The 5,870-nt window shown below is 35.5% G+C and overlaps 1 non-coding gene across 1 annotated transcript; it reads left to right on the forward strand.

Moving 5' to 3' along the window:
* Positions 1-1,658: 1,658 nt before the first annotated feature.
* On the forward strand, positions 1,659-1,732 carry TRNAK-UUU. Its single transcript has one exon. It is a non-coding gene; the product is annotated as a tRNA-Lys (tRNA).
* The last annotated feature ends 4,138 nt before the right edge of the window (positions 1,733-5,870 follow it).

Consider the following 5,870-nt stretch of genomic DNA (forward strand, 5'->3'; position numbering starts at 1 on the left):
GAAACAAATTAGTTAACCTTTCTGAGTGTAATTTCCTCTGCTACTAGTATGAGCAATAAATCAGATAACACAGTAGTAGATACAATATCTAGCCTTGTACTTGGTGATTTTTCTACATTGCCACTTGTTGATAATTATAGGAGGGCGTTGACTCTGGGTCTGTATTAGAATAAGCATTTTTCCATCTGACATTCTGCCTCACTAAGAGGCAGCTTTACATAGTGTGATGGTTAAGACATAGACTCTGCTCAGACCTCCTGTTTCTGCCACCAGCTATGCAACTTTGAGTGAGTTAAATAGCTGTGTCTCCCTTCAGCTTCTTCTGTAAAATGTGGGTGTAATAGTAATACCTCCCTCGCTGGGGTGTTTTGAGGATTAAATGAGTTAACAATTGTAAAGTATATGGAACTCTTTCTTTCTCTCTCTGTTTTTCTTTCTTTCCTTCCTTTCCTTCCTTTCTTTCTTTTCTTTTTCTTTCTTTCTTTCTTTCTTTCTTTCTTTCTTTCTTTCTTTCTTTCTTTCTTTCTTTCTTTCTTTCTTTCTTTCTTTCTTTCTTTCTTTCCTTTTCTTTCTTTCTTTCTTTCTTTCTTTCTTTCTTTCTTTCTTTCTTTCTTTCTTTCTTTCTTTCTTTCTTTCTTTCTTTCTTTCTTTCTTTCTTTTTCTTTCTTCCTTCCTTCCTTCCTTCCTTCCTTCCTTCCTTCCTTCCTTTCTTTCTTTCTTTCTTTCTTTCTTTCTCTTTCTTTCTTTCTTTCTTTCTTTCTTTCTTTCTTTCTTTCTTTCTTTCTTTCTTCTTTCTTTCTTTTTCTTCTTTCCTTCTTTCGTTACCATTTATTGAGCCCTTACTGTGTGCCCGCCAGGACAGTGTTTTCCATGCATTATCTTATGTAATCTTCCCAATAACCCATTAGATAGGTTCCATTATTATTTCCATTTGCTAGATGAGGAAACTGTGATTCAGGAAATTGAAGTAACTTGTCAAAGGGCATGTGGCAGAGCTGTAATTCAACAGCAGCAAGAATGTCATTCTCTCAGGTGCCTTTTCTTGTTCATCCCCATTTTCCAAACAGTCTGGTAGTGAGGTCCTCTTCATTGGAGGTGCTCAAGAAAGGACCTTCCTTACATCCTCAATCCATGACAGTTTCTGATATATACTTAGCACCACATAGATATGTGTTAAAATCTGATGGGAACCCAGAGAGCTGAAGATGACTAAAAGAAATTGATGAATTATTGTGTGGGGACTGAAAAAGGTGGGCAGAATTATGGTTTCAGTTTGTGAACATAAGACAAAAATAAAAATAAATTATCAAGGCCATTAATATATATTTTTAAATTGATATATAGAGGATTGAGTTAATCATTCTTCATTATCATCATTGGTCCTTGAATGTCTGTATGTACATATAAATGTATGTTTATATATTTAAATGTATATGTATATGTATGAATTTAGGTATGCTTGTATTTATTACCTTTCACTTCCTATAACTCTCTCCCTTTCCTGTTAAGCCTATTCTAATGTATTTAATATGTATGTTTTTGATTGAAAATGTATTTTTCTCCATGTGTATATTTTTAATTTACATAAAGGATATTGTGAACTATAGATTTCGTTTTCTTCCTTAATTGTCGTGACTCATCACTTGCCTTTAAGAATGATCCTGGTTGGCTCAGTTGGTAGAGCATGTGACTTTTGATCTCAGGGTCGTGGGTTTGAGCCCCACATTGGATGTAGAGCTCACTTAAAAAAAAAAAAAAAAAGGATGATCTGTGTTGCTGTACATGTACCTTGCTTCTGATTACTCCAAGTACTCCATGGGGTACCTCCATCACACTTGACTTGTCTACACATGGACACTTTGTTTTAAACTTCCTGTCACCACAATCAAGTTATTATTCTATTACTTCTTAGTATCCATTGTAGTTAGTCAGAATTCTCATGACAATCCAATTGTTATATCTTCATAGGTACAATAGATGCCCTCTTTTTAAAAGTGCTCAGGGATAGTACTTATTAATTTAGAAAAATCATTAAAACTGGGATTTGTAGGGCGCCTGGGTGGCTCAGTCGTTAAGTGTCTGCCTTCGGCTCAGGTCATGATCCCAGGGTCCTGGGATCAAGTCCCACATCGGGCTCCCTGCTCCGCAGGAAGCCTGCTTCTCCCTCTCCCACTCCCCCTGCTTGTGTTCCTGCTCTCGCTATGTCTCTCTCTGTCAAATAAATAAATAAAATCTTAAAAAAAAAAACAAAAAAAAACTGGGATTTGTAAAAGTCATACACAATTTAAAGATTTTAACTTCAAATGTTTAAGTGTACTTTTATTAGCCCCTTAAAAAAAAAAAAAAAGTAGGGTAGAGACTCGTGGGTGGCTCAGTCAGATAAGCGTCTGCCTTTGGCTCAGGTCATGATCCCAGGGCCCTGGGATCGAGTCCCACGTTAGGCTTCTTGCTCAGTGGGGAGCCTGCTTTTCCCTCTGCCTGCCACTCCCCCTGCTGTGCTCTTTCTCTCTCTGACGAATAAATCAATAAAATCTTAAAAAAAAAAAGTAGGGTAAAAGCTTTTGTTGAATGTATGTATATATTTACTTTTTAAAAAAATTAATGTTTTTCTCTATTTTTATCTTTTTAAAGAAATTATTTACTTTTTCCCAGCTTTTGAGATATAATTGACATATATAGTGTTGTGTAAGTTTAAGGTATACAATATGTTGATTTGATACACACACACATATATATATATAGTGAAATAATATAAACTAAGCTTACAAGTAATATAAATAGCCTATAGCTATAAATAATAAATAATATAAGCTAAATAAGTATAAGCTAATATAAATAGCTAAACCATAGCATTAGCTAACATCACCATCACCTCACCTGACTACCATTTCTTTTTTGTGATGAGAACATTTAAGATCTACTCTCTTAGCAACTTTCGAGTATATAATACAGTATTGTGAACTACAGTCACCATGGTGTGCATTAGATCCCCAGGACTTACTCACTGTATAACTGGAAGTTTACACTCTCCGGTCAACATCTCCCTGTTTCCCCCATGCCCTGGCTTCTGGGAATCACCATTCGACTCCTTTTCTATGAGTTTAGCTTTTTTGGATTCTACACATAAATGATGTCATACAGCATTTGTCTTTCTATGTCTGTCTTATTTCACTACTTTTGGTTTTATTTTAGTATGGGTCTGCTTTTGGAATTCATTTTCATATTTCTTGTATAAATGACATGCTTGAGTGCCTGATGTGCTTTTCCTATTTTATTTTCTTTAAAGAGAAGTAAGAACTTAAATATATTGTGGAGAATTCTAAGTGCGGAATTCTTTGGAGTTTTTGAATTTTCTCTTTTTTACAGTTATTCCCCCAATATACTTGCTTTTATCGAATATTTCCAAAGTATTCAACTTTGTTTTTAGAGTAATGATTGCTGCCTTTTCACTGTTATATTTTATTAATTTAAATACGTAGCTTATAGTCACATAGAATGAAACAAGTGAAATTCTCTACAAATGTGATTTTATTTTAATTTGGAGGCCCTAGTTATTATCTTAGATTTTGGGCCTCAGGCTTTCTTTACTTAACTGGGGGCTTAGGCCCAGAAGCCATGCTTTGATATTTTCTTTTCTTTTCCTTTTTTTTAGAGAGGGAGAGAGAGGGAGAAGGGGCAGAGAGAGAATCTTTTTTTTTTTTTTTAAGATTTTATTTATTTATTTGAGAGAGAGAGAATGAGAGATAGCATGAGAAGGAAGAGGGTCAGAGGGAGAAGCAGACTCCCTGCTGAGCAGGGAGCCCGATGCGGGACTCGATCCCGGGACTCCAGGATCATGACCTGAGCCGAAGGCAGTCGCTTAACCAACTGAGCCACCCAGGCGCCCAGAGAGAGAATCTTAAGCAGACTCCATGCCCAGCGTGGAGCCCAGACTCGGGACTTGATCCCAAGGTCCTGAGGACCTTACCTGAGCCAAAATCACGAGTAGGACACTTAACCGACTGAGCCACCTAGACACTCCGCTTTGATATTTTCAATAAACATAAAATCATGCTTGGAATTTTAAAGAGACAGTAGATTAGAAAGTATATCCTGTATTGCAAAGAGCTATATGTATATTAGGTAGTTTTAAGCTCTGTATCTATATTGCTCTCATTATAACCTCAGTGTCCTGCCTAGTCTCTAGCACATAAATGGAGCCCCAAATAAATATTTGTTCAATAAATGAATGAATACATTAAAACTGGGAGACCATTTAAGTGTGATTTCTTATTTAAAAAAATTTTTATTGAGATATAATTGAGATATAACATCGTATAAATGTAAGGTGTTCAACGCGTTGACTTGACGTGCTTATATATTGTGAAATGATGAGCACCGTAGGGTTAGTAAGCTTTCTGATGTTACCTTGTGCCATCTTAAACACTTTGGTATTGACCACCGAAGGTAAAGGATTTCTCTGGGCTATTGCATTTTAAGAAGAACCTGGTTTTTTCTTACTTCACTCTTAGTAGAAACTTATGGAGTATTTTTAGTAGAAACTTAAGGAGTATTTTTGTGTCACTTTCCTAACAAAAGAGAATTCCACTCATTTTTTCTGTAATGAGAATGTTTAGTCCTAAAACAGAGGCTGCTAAAATACTTTTCTTGTACAGAATCCTTTTATACAGAGTTTAAAGCTGATTGGACTACTTTGGTTTTGGAGAGTGTCCCGGAAAAACGGAATCAGAATCAGTTTTCATACCATATTCTAAGAAACACAGAAAACATTGATAGATGGAAAGCTGGATGTATGTAAAGTACTCATGTTTTTACTTATTCATTCATTCAACAAATATTTATTACCATTCTACAATGTGCCAGTCACTCTGATGAAAAATATTGACTATATTGCTGCTCTCACGGAGCTTGCATTTTAAGCACTGGGAGCTAAAAAACTTTAAAAAGAGCTAATGAGTGAACAAACATAGCAATTATAAAAGATAAAGGCTAGAAAGGAAATAAAAAGAATGTGAAAATGAGGACTAATAGGGAAGACGGCTCTGTGGTGCTCCCTCTGAAGAGGGGATGTTTATATTGAGAATGAAGGAGAAGGACCAGCCAGGGATCAGAGGCCACACTCACAGAGGGAGCCTCAATTTTATGTGCTCTGAGACTTCTGTTAATAATTTCAAAGAAGTTCTTGAGGCATATAAAATCGTTATATATAGCCTTATTTTTTAAATAAAAAAAATAAAACCAGTAGAAATATCCCCTACCTACCAAGGCAATTTAGGTTTTATAGAAACACTATCCACCCTCTGCCCCTAAAACAACCCAAAACAATATAATGGACATGTTTTCATGTTGATTTTTGTCTCAAGGATTCTTGTCTGTAATGTACTATTGGAACTCACTTTCCTTTTTAAATAAGTAGACTGATTAAAAAAAAGAAAGAAGCATGTAGAGGAACGAGTGTGACTTGCCAATTTAAGAATCTGGATAATTCATTCTTAGCAGACTATGACCAGTTTCTTACTTTGTAGATTATTCTCTTCTGTTGATTCTCACTCTTTTTCTCTTTCCACCCTCTCGTTTGGTTATTACACTGCTCATTAGCATTTCTATTAAGCCATTCTGAAGAGGGGGAAAAATCAATCAAGGAAAGGAGCTTCAATTTAAGGCTTGGTGGGTGAGAAGTTGAATCTATTGGCTAAAATCAGATTATTTTTGGATTCTCTGTGGATTTTCTTTATCCATGTTATTTCTTTCCCCGATAGGATAGACCAACACAAGCTGATTATATTGTATAACATAGAAACCCAGCTAAAGATTTTTGGAGAACAGACATGTTTAAACTAAAACTTCTAGGTGACAGTAATTTCAGTGAT

This window comes from Zalophus californianus, chromosome 2 (genome assembly GCF_009762305.2).
Source record: "Zalophus californianus isolate mZalCal1 chromosome 2, mZalCal1.pri.v2, whole genome shotgun sequence".
NCBI lineage: Eukaryota > Metazoa > Chordata > Mammalia > Carnivora > Otariidae > Zalophus > Zalophus californianus.